Source organism: Coturnix japonica, chromosome 38 (assembly GCF_054131305.1).
Source record: "Coturnix japonica strain WE chromosome 38, WE-NBRP24, whole genome shotgun sequence".
Taxonomy (NCBI): Eukaryota; Metazoa; Chordata; class Aves; order Galliformes; family Phasianidae; genus Coturnix; species Coturnix japonica.
This window is the reverse complement of record NC_140700.1, coordinates 5261247-5279429: the sequence shown is the minus strand read 5'-3', so window position 1 is coordinate 5279429 and position 18183 is coordinate 5261247. Positions and strand designations below refer to the sequence as shown.

The following is an 18183-nucleotide window of genomic DNA, read 5'->3' as shown; positions in this document are numbered from 1 at the left end:
ATGCATGCAAAGAGCGTCCCTATAAGGGACCGCGGCCCGGATGCTCTGAGCATTCAGCCCCGCCGCCCGAGAGCAGAAGGTGGAGCAGCCCCGGCTGAAAGCAATCGGCTGCAGCTCATAATTTAATTGGAGCAAGAAGGGAGGAGGCAACGAGCGAACAAAAAGCAGATGAGAGCCGGGAGTAATAAAAGATTCCAAACCAGATTAAGAAATTACAAGTGGGGAAGGCAGCGCTGGGCACGCGGTCCCGCTGCAGCTGGGGCTGAACGCACCGCGTGCTTTTATCGGCCGCGGCAGCCTGCCATCCTGCTGCGAAAAGAAATCTGCTTTTGGTGCGTGATGAAAGCCAAGCACTCCCGCTCCCCTTGTTTCTGAAGGCTTCAGAGGGCTTTTTAAAGGAACACCTGTTACCAGGACCTGGTTAATGACTCATTTGGGGAATACTTGAGGCTTGTCTGTGCTTAATAGGTTTTTGTATATGCAGAGGAGGGGACTGGGCAGGGAGCAGGTGCTGGGAAGCAGCAGGTTCCCTGTAGGATTGGCTGCTTGGAGCAGATGCCTTCACTCAGCCTGTGAGGGTGGGACCACAGCAGGGCTGGAGCTGGAGCTCCCAATCACCACCAATACTCACCTTGCTGCCCATCCAATGGGTGTGATTGACCAGCTGGCAGCTCACAGCTGGTGCCCTTTGCAGCACTTGGCCGAAGTAACAAAATTCAGGCTTGTTATCTCACTCTTAATGCAAATATTGGTGATAGATGGGGGTCCCCAAGCCCTGGTGTATTCACTGCCACACACAACTCACAGTTCCTTAAGCCCAGGCTCTGGGGTGATGTAACCCCAAGGTGAATGCTCCATCACACTTTGTCCTTCCCCAAACCCACCCATGGGGATGCAGGAGGCGATGCAGTGTGAAGGTAAGCATCCTTCCCTGGGAGCAAAACCTTCACTCTGCCCATGGGCTGGATGAGCACACGAACAGGGAGCGGCGGATCCGCTTTTTCTTCCCGAGGTGTGGGCAGGAGGCATCTCCCTGCTGTCAGCAGCACTGTCGTGCCTGGCAGTGGGTAATTAAAGCCTTTTATTCAGTGCCTGGAGGCACGGAGGCATCAAGGGCTCTCATCAAAGAAGAAACCCAGCGGGCTGGCTTTGTGTAGAGGGGAGGGAAAAGATGCCAAAGCTCTGTGCAGGTTTAAAGAAAGTTTTGGCTCCATTCTCCTTTCCTAACTCTTCAAATCCACCTTGTGAACAACTAATCCCCATTTATACAGCGTTCTGCAGCACTCAGCTGGGTGAAGCCCAGCTCCTCCAGCAGGGCCAGCACAAGGGGTCAGCCCAGCGTGCACCCACACTGCTCCATCCCTAAAGGAATCTCTCCCATTCCCCTGAGCCACACACCCTGCATGGAACTGCAATCCAGGGGTTCCTCTCTCCAGCTCTGTCGCAGCATCCAGAGGTGCCCAGGCACCAGGTAGAGGGCAAAAGCTGCTTGAGATGGGCAGGAGGATCTGCATCTGTAGAGCCAAGAGGATGCTGGGCTCCTGCAGTGTTGCATGGTGGGGGTTACTGTGTGCATGGACAGGGCTGGATGTTCCAGCCCTCACAGATACCAACAAGACACATAATGCCATTTATCATCTTTAAAAATACGTGGAGTTGGCGAGAGAATGAATTATTCTTCATAACCCAGTTCCTAGGATATTTTTACTGTGCATCATAAATTATAATACCTTTTTATTTTTGTTTTATAGCCTGTCCCCAGCCAATTCTGGTGATCTACATCCTCATTTCCCCCCGGTGCCTTAGGAACCATCTCTGACTGACTCTCTCCTCCTCCCATCAGCTCCCCAACCTCTTTCCTCCCTCACCCATTCATGCACTGCACTGAGACAGGGGCTGGGGAGCAGACAGCATCGTCATCCTGGCAAGGAGCAGGGAACGGGGGCATCCCTGCAGCAATTACAGTGGGAACTCGGTCATAAAGCAAAAGACAGAGGGAGGAGAGGTGAGTGTTTATCCCTGAGAAATATGGAGATTTGCCATGATGAGGCTGGCTAAGAACATTACATTCGGCATGCTAAGCCAGAGAGTTTCAGCAGGTTTATTCAGGGCTCAGCGTTAGGCTCCCTATCAGCAGAAAGGCTTTAAGTGTGTTGGGGATTTACGGGCAACAAGAGAAGAAAACAGGCAGCTCCTCAGGAACAGCCCAGCGAGGCTGACGTCTCAGACAGGACCGTATTTCAGTGCTGCTGGAAGGAGTTGAGGGGCAGAGCCTGCCTTCCCAAGGCTGACACGGGGCTGTTAGGATGAACACAAACCCCCCAGTTATGGTCATTCACATTTTCTCCTGTTTTCTTGCACATTGTAGCCTTTCCCCTATTCCCCCTTTCCCTATCTTGCCCTCTATGCCTTTCCCTGCAGCCATTCCTGCAGCTGCCTTCACTTAAATCCCAAACTTCCTACAGCCACAAAGAGCCACAAGGATTTATTATTCTCCAAGCTAACTGCCAGAACACAGATAAACACCCGGCAGGGGAAGGCTTGCACTACAGGGGTACCTCCTCCATGCACTTAAACCAGCACAGGGGGCAAGCAGGAGAGGCTGGGACAGGCACAGCACCCTGTAAGAGTGGGGCTGAGGGTGGTAGGGTTGGTGCTGCTGTCCTTCCCCATCACAACTGGGGCTACTCAGCAAGAGTACAGGAGCAGGTTAACAGCCAGGAAAATGATTGCTAACAGCACAACCAGGGGCTTGTTCCTTCTCTCTTTATTGGAGGCTGAGTGATTACTTGTAGGTAGTTAAAAAGCAGGAGCTGCGTGTTATTGCAGGGGATGCTCGGGAGGAAAGGGAGGCTAATTAATGAGCAGCTCCTGCTTGCTGCCAGGGGAATGCTCCCAGGGGCTGTGCTGGCAGCCAGAGCGAGTTTTAGGGAGCGTGTCGAGGCAGAGCTGTGCTGGGGATGGAGGAGGGTTGGGATGAACCTGTTGCTCTTCCAGCAGCATTCCTGGTGCCACAAGGAGCTGAGCTGCTCAGAGCAACTCGGCCAAAATGCTGCTGGTCGTTTTGGGAAAGGGAGGATGGTAGAGGCTTTGCTTTTTGGTGGAGTAAATGGGTTCTCCCCAGGGGGGATGTTTCACTGGGGCTCTGGTACCTGTGAGCCCCACCTGCAGCCATGTCAGAGAAGCCCCAACTTGTGATGGAGCTGCAGAGAAGTGATCGAGAGGGTCCATCCGGGCACACCTGGGATCTCTGTGAGCTGATGGAAACAGGACCGGCCCCGTGGTGCCCCAGGTCATGAAGGCACAGTGTTGGGGCAGCCACGAGCTGCCAGCTCTGCAAGGCAAGAGCGCTAGGATAGGGGTGGGTGGGAACAGAGCAGCAGTGACAAATGGGTTTAATTCCTCAGCAGACACCAATCGGAGGGGGTGATTAATGGGAAGAGCACCTCAGCGTGGCCTCAGGTGCACTGTGAGCTGTTTCAGCAGAGGATGGAGCAGCAGGGAGCGGTGCTCACAGGTACAGACTTGGAGCTGAGTTAGGGACTGTCCTTGCAGCTGGAGACACGAGATGACAACCACACACATCCAATCCCCTCCTGTGCTCACAGTCCCTCTGATCACCTCCCTGACAGAGCTGCAGCAGGAAGGACTGTGCCAGACACCCCATCACTGCCCTCCCATGCACGGCTCCTCACCTGGGCTGGTGCTTTGGTATTCATCTCCTGCAGAGTCCCATTCCTACCTGCAGGATGAGTTCAGAACTGGCTCCGCTGGGAGCTGGACAGCCCCTCTTGGTGTATCCATGCTGGAGGATCTGCACTCTTAGCAGACAGAGCGATGCTGCTGGAGGACCACAAGCAGCCTGGCCGGGTACCAGCAGACACATCCCTTGTCCCCATTCCCCACCCAGAGCTGCCGGGTGGCCCCCATGTCCCCAAGGCTCATTACTTACCCTCAGTTCTGGTCTGACTCCAGCTGGCTCCGGCATCTGAGCAGGGAGAAAATCCTGAGCTTGATGGCTCAGTACAAGTGCCAGAAGCAGCCCCTCATGGATTGGGCACAGCAGCTGTTAGCACTGATTAAAAAAGGAGAAACCCAACAATTATCAGTCTGTGACAGCCAGATCTGCTGCCCGAGCCCAGGCAATGCACCCAGCTCCATCCTCCCTGGGATGCTGATACACAGAATGCACACGTGTGCATGGATGGCACTCCACCCTTCATGCATAGGATCACAACATGCATTCAGCAAATGGTCATAAAGGTCACAGTGTGCACGCACCACTTGCAACAGGTCCATAGTGTCATTGTCTACATTTGGCTGCACATGCAGCTAAACTTATGGGAACACAGCAAGTCTGCCAGTTCCACCATGCACAGGGTGTGAGCATGCAGCTGGATGGTGCACCCCCAGCTCAGCCCTTGCATGCACATCATTCTGCAGCTTCTCCACTATGCAATGGTCTGTGTGCAGGACTGGGCTTCTCCATCTCATGCTTCTTGCCAGCGCTGCATCCCTGCAAAGCTTCTGAGCAGCCTCCCCTCCTGGAGTGCCTGGCCTCCTCATTAATACCTACCGCCTGAATTATTTATTACAAACAGATGTTAGAGTTTAAAGAGTGTTAAGAGGATATCCTTGGCTAATCAATTTATTTTTAACTGGTTCATGTATTTATTACAAACAGAATTTGGACGGCGGGTGCCATTTTAAATTATCCCTCATTCATCATAGCTCTGTGCGTGCCTGTGCTGTGTCCTTGGGGACCACAACAGAGCCACAAATCTGTCATTGCTGGCCAAGGAGAGGGCTGGGCTTATGTATTCTCTCGTGTTTTCATGAGACATGGAAATAAAATTCAGCCACTGATGTGAAATGCACCACAGGGCTCTTCTGGAATGGGGGAGAGAGGAGGGAGACATTGGCAATGGATGGAATACCCTAAGCCAGGTGGAGGTGGGGCCATTTGTGGGACCACCCTTGGGTACCAGGTGCCCCTTTGGGAGCCCATCACCCTGCTTGTGATTCACAGCACTGATAATAGAACCCAGAAATGCTAACTCTGGGATGGGGTGCAAGGTTCACACCACAGCTGCTGTATTCAAACAGGATGACCACGGACCCAGTGTGGTCTCCAACCCCATGGAAACAAGGAGCAGGAACAGGGATAAAGGAGCCTCCTCCAGGCTTTGTGCTTCAGCGTGTCACCATTTCCAAAAGAGACTGGGGAAAAATGAAGGGGAGGTGCTGTAGGAGGGGGAAGATAAATGGTGCTGGGAAGGACGGGGAGGAGGAGGAAAGGAGAAAGGCTGGAGACAAAAACTCAGAGGAGGGGTTGAAGTTGTGCATTGCACACGGCAATTAAAGCCACCCTGAGCTCACCCAATTAAGCAGAGTGGAGAGAGGAGGGAACCCAGAGGATAATTTCTTGGCAAATTGCTCATTCGTCTCTTTCAGCCTTCAATGCTGGGAAGGTTTCATGGCAGTCGAGGCACGGATCTGATCTCTGGGGTGAGCAGAGAGAGCAGAGCTGGTAATTTAGTGGGCAGAAGGCATCTCTTCCTAGAAACCTCCCCAGAAGAACCTTAAATCTGAGTAAACCTCATTCATAACCACAAAGCAAGGAGAAGGGAAAGAGCCAGGAGGGAGGGGATGGAAGAGGCACCTCATCACACCTCACTCTGCATTGCTGCTGCCATCGGGGCACTGCTGGGTGCTGGTGTAGGGTGTTACAACCCATGGGCTGCTACACCCTGTGCAGGTGCTGCTGCCTGTGCAGGGACTCTGCTCTCACCGAGGAAACCCCTGCACAGAGCTCCTCAAACACCTTCAGCCCTTGTACCTGGTCAGCAGGCACTCAAGGACCTGCAGGTTTAGTGCTGCTCAGTGCGCAGGGCCACGCTGGGTGCCCAAGCCCTGGAGGAGTGGATGGACTTCAGCTGCTTCACCAGCACAGACTCTCAGTCAGTCAATCAGAGCATCAGCTTGAATGTGTTAAAGGCCCATGTCTGTCTTCATTACAATCACAGCACTACACCTTGTCCCCACGCGTGCCCTAACGCTGCCGTGTTTTGCGCATGATTTCACCAGCTGCTGCTGCAGGCGTTTGGGAGCTGATGTTCCTTCTCTGTTCCAGGTGTTTGTTACTTGCAGTTGAGCCTCTCCTTATACCTGCTTCTCTTTATTTCATTTGCCTTTTGCTTTACAGAGCAGCTGTCCCCCCTTTGTCCCTTGATTCAAGTAGATGCAGGGTTTTCATATTACAGTGAGCACAGCCTTGGATGGGAATCCATAGGATGTGCATCCACAGACTGAGGGCACAATGGAAAGAATCTCACCTCACTGGCTATCCCTGATGTTACCACCATCCCTCCCATGGGCTGCCCCTCCAAAGTGCCCCACTGCAGCCACTGGGCACATAAGTGTATATTGCAGGAGATAAATGACCTTAGAAAAATGTAATTACACAACGGGGCTCTGCTCTTAATAACTGCGTATTTTACTTGTCACTGTGCCTTAATTGAAAATGAGTAGGCGATACAAGTTGCAGTGGAGTTGGCTGGCGAGCCTTTAACGCTATATTAATTGTAGTAATTAGCAGTCACTTTATGTTGAAGTCATCTATAAATAGGGGGTCCATTAGTTTAGCCGAAGAGTGTGATTTAAAATGCAAATAAAATCCCAACCATACATATAAATCACTGCTTCCTCAGCCCCCCGAGTTTGCAGCCATTTACAGCCATGGTGATGCTCTGAGTTTCAGTGGCTTGTCCTCAGGAAGGAAAGCATTTGGGTTGTTTTCCATCATAGGAGCAGCTGGGAGATCTCAACACCCCAGGGAGAGCCCACCAGAGGGGTTTGCTCATGGTGGTGGCTTTGTTTGGTGCTCCATTCTCTGCCTATGCCCAGCACTATGCTATGGGGCTCCCTCCCCCACCTGCCCCATGCACCCCACTGCACCCAGGCACACCCTGATGCTCACAGCCAGCTAACTGTGCTCCACTTATTCGGTTGCAACTCAAGGAGGAACAAGAGAGAAAAGAAGGAACGTTCCTTTATTAACACAGAGCACATCAAATTACAGCTTGTACTACCAGGGGCAAAGGAAGGCGCTGAAATGAAACATTGCCTTCAAAACTCAAAGAGCAGAGCTATTAAAAATTTAACAACAAACAAACACAAATCCCTTTTCATTGCTGACCAGCTCTTGGTCCAAAGGAGATCACCAGATCCCTCCTGCTGACACGACCCTGCTGCTGTGTTGCACATCCTTTCCAGCACAGCCAACCTTGGGCAGGGAAGAAACAACAACCTTGGGTTAAAAAAGCAAAGAAAAAGAGGTGAGAGGTCTCTGCCTGCAGCTGGAGCTGCCCCCATTCAGGTGCTGTCTAATTGAGGATTCATTTTTATTACCCTGCACAGAAGATTTCACCCATTCAATAATTTATTCTCCTTAAAAGTGACTGCATCACAAAGATGAGACAGGGGAAAGGAGCCTCCGGCTTCAGTTCCTCTCTGTTGCTCCTAATGGGTTTCATGGGCTGAAAGAGGAGATGGGTCAGGACCCCCCAAAGGCCCCACTCCCAAACTCTGTCAGAGGGGCTGTGCTCCTCCTCCCTCCCACCATCCCTGGCTTTAGCTCTTAAGGCACTGAACTGAACAACTGCAAACTGAGCAACCCCCTCCAGCTCTCCCCCACCCCACAATTCCTCTCATCCCTTCCTCCTGTCCCCTCCCCAAGCAGCTCCAGCCCAAACCCCAGCAAACCCCAAGGCACCCTCACCCTCAGCACATCCCAGTCCTCCCACCAGCACAACCTACGTGGGAAAGGAACTCCCTCGCTGTGCAAAGTGAAAGAGGAATAAAGCTTCTCCATCCACATAATGACAGGCTTCTTGAGATGTAACAGACAGGGAAAGCCCTCAGCCTCAGCCTTTGCAATGAGCTCCTGCTAATTATGGCTGTAGCTCGGAGCACGTTTCCTCCTGGCTGCAGTTGAGAGAAGGAGAGGCTGCCTGCCGCAGTGACTCAGCAGTGATGCCAGGTCAGGACGAGGGCTCTGTGTTCAGGCAGGGGATGCACAAAGCCACATTGTTCTATGGAGCAGCAGCAAGAAGGGATGCCTGAGGTTGGTGGGACAGGAGGCGGCTAAGCAACAGGCAGGAGTTCTTCTCCATATGCCCCAACATGGATCTTACACCCACCTGATCATGAGGACAACAAGAGAGAAGGGGAGAAGGAAGAGCTCACACGGGTGTTTTTGAGCCCATATTCCCTAAGCGTGGCAGAACAGAGGTCCTTCACCCCAAAGGAGATTTGACTTCTGATTAGAAGATGCTGAACAAGGAAAAACCAAAGCAGTGAGCGGGCTTCAGTTGTGCACACTCAGGAGCACAGAATCCACAGTGTTCTCTGCTGTGCAGTCACTTTGGCTCCTTATGGGAGGACCTGGTGGGTCTGCACCAGGTGTGCATCTAGCATCTCTAGCTCACCAGGATGAACTGCCTGAGGCTGTGAAATGACATAGAATCATAGAAACATTCAGGCTGGAAAAGACCTCTGAGATACCCAAATCCAACCTGGACTCAATCCACCATGCCCACAGTCCCATGTGCCAACACATTACTTAGCTCAGCCCTCCCCCTTAGCTCAGCAGCCTGGCTCTGTGCTCTCCTCCAGTCACTGCAAACCATGAGTGACCCCTTTACATGGACAGGGTGATGCCATCTACATCTGGCTTCAGGGAGACTGGGAAGAAAGACACCAACCCTCCTGGGAAGGCATAATCTCCAAGGCCTGCAGGAAAGGAGCGATGGCTGAGCACACTGAGCTGAGCTCTGAGTGCTGCCTCTCAACAACACGCTCATCTTAAGAGGGACAAAAAGCCCCCAAGATGGAATAATGTAAAAATAAATACACAAGCAACTTTGGCATAGGAGGCAAAACAGGATTGATCTCTTGCTTGACTTACTCTGAAAATTGCTTCTTCCCTGCCCGTTTATGCACATTAATTGAGCGTCTGGCCCGGCTGCGCGTCTGTTTAAGTCCTCAATCAATCCCCTTTCGGATGACTGCTAGATCAATAGGGTGGTAATTTAATAAAGGACATTTTCAGTTGGCTTTTAAAAGCCACTGATGGGATATAATTCCTTCCTATTCTTTAAGAAGAAAAGGGGCAGTGGGAGAGGAAAACCATGGGTCCAAACCATGACCCAGCGCACTTCCACCCCCAGCAGCATCCTTTTATGATAAGGCTCATGAAGAGCTCAAAGTGACAAACAAAACTTCTGGTTGGGGCAGGAAAACCCCTGATACGATGGCGGGTGGGTGGGCAGTGAGCTGCAGCTGCTCTGAAAACATCCATCCATGCGTTCAGACTGCAAAACTTCCCCTTTTTCTTCTTTTTCCCCCTTGATTTTGTTGTGTTTGTTTGTTTGTTTCCCAAGCCCTCATCAGCGTGAATGGAGCTGACACTGCAGCGCAGTCCTGACGGCTGTTCCTGGAGAGAGCACAGCTCAGGACAGCAACCAGAGGAGCCCCAAACCTATAAATAAAAGACATGAATTAAACATGACTCTTGGATTTTCAAGGGTCAAGTGAGAGTTCGGTCACTTAGCAATAGCATCTACTCCCACAGAGAGGGGAGAGAAAATAAATAGGAGAATAACAATAAGTGTTTATCATGACTTGTTGTTTAGCAAATGACATTTCCGAGGACCAAATCTCACTCCTGCTGAGATGGTGGGAGCCAGAGCTCAGTCCCACGCATGGTTCCTCCCATGCACATGCACAGACAGGTGATGGCTGCCCCACTGTCAGAGCCAGGCAAGTGCTTTGTGGGAGAGATGCTGGGTAAGTGGATGAGCACAACACACTTGGGTAGGGGCAAGAACATGGCCCAGCTTTGTGGAGAGGAGCGAGACAAGATCAGCAAGCACAATATTGGGCCTCTGCCCCAACAAAGCCAGGCTGGCTGGAGGGATCATCAGCGCTGAATGATGCCATACAAGTCAGAATCTCCCACCCAGCCCCGTGTTCCCCATATTTACATTCCAGTGTCGACTCAAGTACAAAAAACTCCTTATGACGCCTCATCGTGTTGTCTTTGCACGAGCGGAGTTCGGGACTCCTGAAACCTGTCAGCATTTCCAGCCCCCGTGCCATCACTACCAGCTCCAGCAGCACGGATGATGTGCCCTAATTGGTTTTAGCACACAAGCAAGGTTGTATAACAAAGGGAACCACCTCTTTGTCTGCTCACAGGGCTGCTCTGGCCATATGTCACTCCCCGTGTAGCAGAAATTCCTCTACCAGCACATTGCCTTTGGGTTAATTTACTTACAGGTGTCAGATGTCTTTAATTCCTGGCGTCCTTAATTGGCCCCCCCTGTTAATATCGGATCACCTCCTTCTCCTCCGCGGCCTCTGTTGTTCTCACTGCAGCAGTCGTCGCTTCGCTCTCCTCCGCAGTGCTGAAAATATCGCAGTGCTGGAGGTTTCCGCTGGAAGATGGGAGCCCCGGGGTGCCTGCAAGAGGTGAAAGATGCAATGAGGAGCAGCCAAGGATCAAGGTGTCCATCCCATACCACAGTGTGGTGAGGGCAAAGCCAGGAACCTGGGGCACTCAGAGGAATGGTGGCCCCCATTCCATCACTCACACCATCCCTTCCCAACTACCAGCGGCATCACTGAGCTGAGAGCACAGTTCAGCCATCTCAAGCTCCAAAAAGGACCTTTGGAGTGAACAAGGCTCTCAAGAAGCACGTTTAAATTACAGAAGGAAACATACGGGGTGTGCTTTTAAATTGGAAAAGAAATGAATTGCACAGAACACAAAAAAATATCAAACCTGACAAAGTCTGTCATATTTTCTTTCCAAAATTAGGAGGCTGGACTCTCAGCTTGTGTAAATCTCCTTTAAATGGTGTTCATGCTAATGATGCTATGCTGATTTACACCAGTGGAGAAATTAGTTTCCTCAGTGCCCGGGTCTCTGTGCACATCTGTCCCTTGAGAATCAATAAATAAAACTTGAAAATAATATTCATCCACCATTTATTCTGCTTAATTATTTAAACTTCAGATTCTGGAAATAATAAAGGAGTAATAAAAAAGAGATTTACCATCCACCACAATTGCTGGGAGCATCTCGCATTATTCCCTCCTTTACTTTTTAATCTCCCTCTCTTATTTTTATCTTTTTCTGCTTGCCAAATTGAATCAATTTATTAAAGCTGTTGCAGAAGTGATCTGCTCTGATCCATTGGCGGTGATGAAGAGCAATGGGCTGTGCTCCCCCGTGCCCCCCAAGTCCTGCTCGTTATGAAGGGTAATGCTTTGCTGTCTAGGGAGCTGCAGCATGCCTGAATGGTGGAGGCTGATTAAAAGCAAGACGTGATGTTGGTGATGATGAATTACAAGAAGGATCCAACCAGGAGAACCCAGAGCCCAGAAGACAAATCTCTGCAGAAATCTGGCTTTGAAAAGGGGAGGATGGGCAAAGCCAGCTTGCTTTTAAAAAGAAACTCTTCTTGATCTCCAGCTTCCATAGAGAGCCTGGAGGTGAGTGATGTTCTGCACTGTTCTGTAAGGGGCTGGGGATGGACTCAGGATTCTGGGAGCTCTCGGTGGGTTGTGGACCAACTTGTCCCTACTGGCTCCATCAACAAGACCAAACATCACATGGAAGATCACACCACACTTCAGGTGCTGATGCCCACAGATCAGGCTCATTAAGCCCTCCATGTCTTCCTTTCATGGTCCAGCTCCCCCCAAACCCTATTCAAGTGCTTTTGTGCCCCAGATCCACACTATCCACATCTCATGGTCCTGCACAGAGCATTGTCTCCTCCCACAGTGCACCAGAGACCTAAGGGGGACCACAAAGCCAACACAACAGGTTGCACTGAGCTCTGCCAAACCCTAGGAGTTTCACTATTGCTTTCCTTGGTGTCACATAGCTCCCACCAGACCAGCACAGTGCACATCAGCATTCAACCCAGATGCAGCCCTCTGTTCTGCTGCAGGTTTCCCCTCTCTCCCAGTAGTTACTTCCATCCACCCGCACTCAGCACACACAGCCCCAGCTCCTGCCGGCAGCTGCTGTGCCAGATGGGCTGGCAGATGCGTCCCCACCACACTCAGCACGGACCCGCTGGTGTCCCCATCCTGCTGGACTCCCTCAGCACCAAAACTCAGCACAACTGCAGCTACAGCTCCTGCAGGATATGGCTGCTTGGAGCCCATAGGGCTTGGAGGCACAGCGAGCACCCAGATCTGGCTTTTCTTGGCTTTCAGTGCACTGCTCTGCTTGCAACGCCAGCTCACAATGGGGCAGGATGTCCAGACATCCTCAGCCCTGGGTGCCAACCCCACACCTCACCAACAAGAAGGACGACACCCAGTGTGCACTCCCACACCTGAAACTCACAGAACAACACACTCAGACCGTTCCCCCCTGCAGGGCAGCCCCACCAAGCAGCTCCCCACAGTCTCCCCATGCAGCCGGATCAGGGCTGTGCTCACATTGAGGCAGCTGCCAGCAGGACGGCTCCCTGATGGCAGCGCTTCCTCCCTCCCACTCTCCCCGACCCATTTCCCGCTCCTGTTTTCGCTGGGTGAGCTCAGACCATATGCCACCCATCTGAGCACCCACCCAGTTCTGACGGGTTTCGAGAAACAGGCAGCGAAGTGTCAGGACGAGCACATTGCACCCAGTGCTTCGACAGCAGAGAGTGGGCGAAGGCGGCGCGCGTCTCCTTGGGGTGCACAGTGCTGGCTTCCTGCACACACATGGCCATGCTCTCCTTCCTCCCCTCCTCCTCCTCGCTCTGCTCGCTGGGTTCACACGCTGACAGGCAGGAGATCTGCTCACATTTCCGAGGCTGCAGTGTGCTGTACTGCTCACCCAGGGGAAGGCGGATGGGGATAACTTCATTTCAGGCACTCAGCTCTGCAGGGATGAGGGTAGGGATGCGTCTCCATTGCATTGCCAAGGGGCCTGTAGGGCAGCAATGAAGAAAAGGAAAATATTTCACCATGGATTTTCCTCTGAGCTATTTGATGGCTGCTGGAACGCACAAGCACAGCATCTCTCTTTTGGAAACACCTTTCACCAAGCATCGGCCAAGTGCTCAGCCCCAAAGAGCAGCAAGATGCTCCCAGGTGACAGATACAAGCCAAAAAATAGAACAGAGCCTACAGATGTGATCACAGACCCCAACCCAGAGGCAGTAGCATCCAAAAACAGAGATCAAACACCAAAGCTACAGCCAAGAGTGCACCAGGGCCTCCCCATCCTGACCAGGTCACTGCCCATCCTCTCCCAAAGCCACAGAAATGGATGAAAAGATGGAGGCCAAGAAGGAATCCCCTCCATCAGCTATTGTTGGCTATGGGGCTCCAGCGGGAGCTGCAGTGCTTGGCTCCAATAAACAACTCCTTCCTGCAGCTCCGTCCCTGCACAGAGGTTAATTTATTAGCATGGGAGGGAGGAGCCCCGTTGTTTTAATGAAACGTTTTGGCTGGGTGCACAGCAAATGTATTCACCTAATAGACCTATTATTCCTCCCATAGGGCAGACCAGCTTCCCCAGTGTGCTTTCTCTTATGCTGCACTAGAAAGCAAGTCCTTTATTCTTCCTTCAAAGCAGAGGCTGCCGGGGAAACGAGCATCCAGGAAGGCTTCAATGGACATAAAGCACACGGCATTGCTGCGTGCAGCAGGCAGCCCAGGGAGGCACCAGGGATGCATTCTTTCTGCTGCCCCCAAAAAACCCATCTCTTAGCCCCCCTCCTCATGCATCACTCCCCAGGAGCAGATCCACGTGATGGCTGCAGTGAATGCTTTCCTGCCACGAGATGTTTCAGAGTGTCCGTCCCCATTGGCGTGTAAATTACAATTATTTTCAGTGCAAAGGGGAAGGGAGATGAAGTTACCTCGGTTTGGAGGGTTGGGAAATTACATTGTGTTTTCACAGCTGTTCCTTGTCTGCTCATCTTATCTGCTCCAAGCTGCCCACCCTAGAATTGAAAGGGCTGCTTCCTCCTGCCCTGCTGTGCTGGGTGCTGAGCTCAGGTTCTGCTCCTGGAAGAGAGAAGCACACATGCACCATGAACCACACTCAGCAACCTCCCCTACAAATCTAAAGGTTCTTAACTCCCCCCTGCCTGAAATAAATAGAGGGGAAAAAAAGCAAACCTACAACCAACCCAACAAGCAACAGATTAATCCTGTCAAAGGAAAGGGGAAAAGCCACGAGCAGAGCCACAGCCTGAGAAGTTACAAACTAGCAGCAGGAGACAAGTAATTATAGAACAGGGAAACGCACAGGGAACTCATTTGGGTGAGCAGCCGCTGATTAACAGGCACGACATTTGTTTTCTTTATTTATGGCCTGGCATTGCAGAAAATTGATACGAAACTCCCCGCATACTACACGGCTGGTGACACGTTCAGCAAATGAGAAGGCTGGGAAAAAATCAACCTGAATTATTCCCACTGTTACTCAGCCTCTGCCTCGTCCCTCTCAGATGCGTTCCCCAAAGGAGCAGTGGGGGCACAGCACCATTTTGGCAGCTGGGTGTCCAAATGCTCAGCAGTGGGTTGGGGACAGCCAGGCTCTGGGATGGAGAGCTGCAGCTCCCTGCCTCCCCTCTGCCATGCACCATGCAATGCTCTGCCATTAACATGCAATGCTCTGCCATTAACATGCAATGCTCTGCCATGCTCCAGCAGCTCACCCAGGGGACAGCAGAAACCACCTGTGAGCAAAGCACGACACCACCTACCCCATGAGCAAAGCAAAGCCTCTCCTGACCTCCCCCAGCCCAGCCAAAGCACAAAGCACGCATTTAAGAGGGATGTTCAGTTATGAAACACGCCTGATTTAAATGCAAATGACGGAAAAAATACGAGTTTCTTGATTAAAATGCAAATTGCACGTCAAGCCGGCTGCCTCCCGCACGTCGGCGGCTGCATTGCAACCCTGAGAAACCCACCTTCTGATGGCTCCATGCCATCACCCCACTGCTGTGAGGGGGGGAAGCACCCAGAGGAGCCCCGTGGTGCAGCCGCAGCAGGGTGGCACGTGAAAAGGTGATTTCTTTCTTCCTATAGGAATAAACAATTAAATTAAAGAGAAAAATGACCAAGACAGATGCCATGGAATAACCTTCAGGACCAGAACCTTGGGTTTGACTCACTGGTGCTGGAGAGCAGTGGGAGAGCCCAGAACCCATCGCTCTTCCCAAGGCCTTGTAGCATCAGGGGGTTGGGGCATTTTGGAACCAGCCCAGAGGATCACAAGGGACTCCTCCCATGCAGCACTGCAGAGCAATGCAACCAACCCGCCTGGCTGCAGCCCCACACTTCAGCCCTCGACCCACATCCCCTACAGACTGCTGGCTGTTGCCTTTAGCCACCAGCTGGCTCAAGCTGCTGGAAGATTATTAAAGATAGCAGGGACTGGAGAAGGTCCAAGCTGTCTCCTTCCTTCCCATAAGCCGGTTCCCCCAGGAAAGCATTTAATTGCTTTTTGAATGATCCCACAGCCTCTGCAGGAGCCGTGCTTGCCCACCCAACCATCCTGGTGTTTACTCCTCCACGGGGCCTGATTTGGACTTTGTTTTCCTTTCACTTCCTATTATCGTAGCCCTAATCCTCTCCTCCAGCCCTTTGCTGTCCTTCATCCCGCATCTCTCGCTCTGTCCTTCCTCGCTCTGGCTTTCAGAGATCCTCGTTCTGATATTTAGCAAGGGAAATGTCACCACGAGGCACGACGAGGGTTCGAGATGGACCTGAAATCAAATCCCTGCACACAAACAGCCCAGAGCTTTGGAGAAGCTCAGCTAAGCAAACAAAGCCCGGCAGATCACCACAGGACACAGGCAAACCTCTCATTAACATTGCCAAGAAGGGACAGCCCTGGGAGCTGGGCACAGCTCACTGCATGCTGGGGGTGACCATCAGCCCCCAGCCCCTCTCACAGCTCTGTCCCTGACAGCAGCTATTTCTCTTCCCACATCCTACCCCATCCCTGCCAGCTGCCGAGGTGCTGGTTCACCCTTTCCAGCCCGATTTCCCAAGGAAATGGGACTGAATGCAGTTACTGCTCTCTTTTCTGCCCATCCATCTGTTGGGTCCCCGTCTCCCTGGGGACTCTGTGAGCTGTGGGCTGACTGTAACCACATACAGGCTCCGAGATACTCCACGATCACGTTGTGTAGAAGCAGTTTCTGGAGAAGGAAGGCAGATGCCAGTTGGTCTCCACACCGTGGGCAGGAACCTGTGCCAGATGTGCTATGGGACACAAAGGAAACCAGATCTGGGACAACACTGTAAGGGAGCACATCATTACTAAAGCAATAACCAGGTTTGGGGTAGCAGTGGAGGAGGGGGCAGCTCAATAACAGAAAAACCAAGGAACCATCTGACCCTGTGAAGCCCCCACACCTCTGTGTAACTCTGCAGGAAGTTTTGCTGAGCAAAACCCTCAGGAGCAGAGAGGTTGAACTCCCCACCTCCACCCTCCTGCAGCACCACCATTTAATCTCCATTTGGTATTTAGCATCCAGCACGACAGGCTCCTCACAAAGCACACGGCAGCTTGGTGAAGCATTCCTTCATCTATCACTGTCCTGCGGGCTGTCTCACCTCCATGGCATCTTCCCCAGACCTCCAGAAGCACTTTGTGCAAAGCCACCGGTCGGGCTGTGAGCCAGCACAGTTACAGCTCCTGAAGAATGAGCCGGACTCACTGTCCCCTAAGCAGGGCCCCATCTGCTGCCAGCAGAGCTGATGTATTTATTTTCATTAAATTTAATCCAGGGTTCTTCTCCTCCTCCTGTCTCCCCCACTCGTGTTGCTGAAGCAGCAGTGCTCGGGAAAGGAGCCACCTTCCAGTTGATTTCTTGTTCAGAGAAGCCAGGTCCGTGTTCCTGTCCTGTTTAATTAACATAGAGGGAGAACTGGGTTGCGCTGGAAATCACAACTCTCTGCCTCACCACACAGCACTGAAAACAGCCATGGTTCCCTGCAAGGATAAGGGGGCACAGGCTCCTCCTGCTGGGACCCACAGCTGTGGGGCACTCAGCTTCCTGCCACCCAAACCCACATCATCCCCAACGCCATGCAGAGGGTCTAAACCCTGCCATGAGATCTGCTCCTCCCAGCCCAGGAGATGGATGGGAGCAGCTCTCCCTATCTGTTTCCCAGCCTCTCCCAGGTGGCAGGGGCTGAAGCACAGATGAAATATGTCTCCATTCCTGCTCCCTTGCACCTGCTTTTAAAACAATAGCTAAATAACCTCCCTGCTGCCAGCTGCATAAATCACTCATATGGGTTTCAGTGACACGGGCAAACGGTGGAGGTTTGAGGCAGTTTTTCTGGTCAGGGGAAAAAATAATTAAAGTAAGAGCTCGAGAAACTCTGTGATCAACTCCAGAATCCCAATGAGGCTGCCAGGCTGGGGTTTGGTTGAGGGTTTCCATGCAGGTGTATCACAGAATAGGGATGCAATAGGAGCATCCCAGCAATGTGGGGTACACTGCTGCTCTATACCCTGCCATGGGGACAGCCCTGAGCAGACCCCCAGATGGGATCTGCAGCACTTCCAGCCTGCAGAGATCCTCAGCACGAGGGGAACTGCAGCTTAGCGTGAGAAGGAGGGAGAGATTTTGGGGCCAGGCAGCATCAAACTCTTGTGTAATCAATGATCAATTATTTATGTAGCGTAAGTTACAGGGAAAGCATCCTTTAAGTTTCCCATTGAGAAGAATTGCTCCCTGTTTAGAAACACGCTAATTATTCTCTTAAACAAGGATGAGCTATAAGTAATTTAAGGGTTTTATCACTCACAATTTGCAATAATGTAATTGAGCGAGCGGCAACAAATAAATCCCAGAATGAAAGAAAGGTGGCAGAATCAACTCAGAGAGAGAGCCAGGATGCAGGGCTGCGCTGCCTGCAGCCGTCACAGCCAGGGGTAAAAGAGAAGGGGTGACTTACAGCCCAGGGAGCGCTACTCCAGCTCTGCTGCACAGCTGAGATGCCAGCATTCCCTCCTGCACATTGCTGGTGTCTCCTTGCTTGATCTCCTGCTTTCAAAAGCTGACATAACAGCCCCATAGTTTGTTGCAAAGGACTCCAAATGGGTTAAAAGTCCAGCTTTTCTCACTCTTTTTTTTC

The 18183-nt window shown here is 51.8% G+C and overlaps 1 long non-coding RNA gene across 6 annotated transcripts; it reads right to left on the bottom strand.

Moving 5' to 3' along the window:
- Positions 1-7034: 7034 nt before the first annotated feature.
- Positions 7035-17240, bottom strand: LOC107324770 (uncharacterized). Of its 6 annotated transcripts, none has more exons than XR_014938810.1 (8): positions 16651-17240; positions 14997-16296; positions 13935-14082; positions 12653-12997; positions 10847-11006; positions 7819-10524; positions 7411-7538; positions 7035-7285 (listed from the first exon to the last, which is right to left on the bottom strand). It is a non-coding gene; the product is annotated as an uncharacterized LOC107324770 (long non-coding RNA). The 6 variants fall into 6 exon arrangements; XR_014938813.1 differs by having other exon boundaries at positions 7819-8120; positions 8202-10524; positions 14997-17237; XR_014938809.1 differs by having other exon boundaries at positions 7819-8793; positions 8969-10524; positions 14997-17234.
- Positions 17241-18183: the final 943 nt, after the last annotated feature.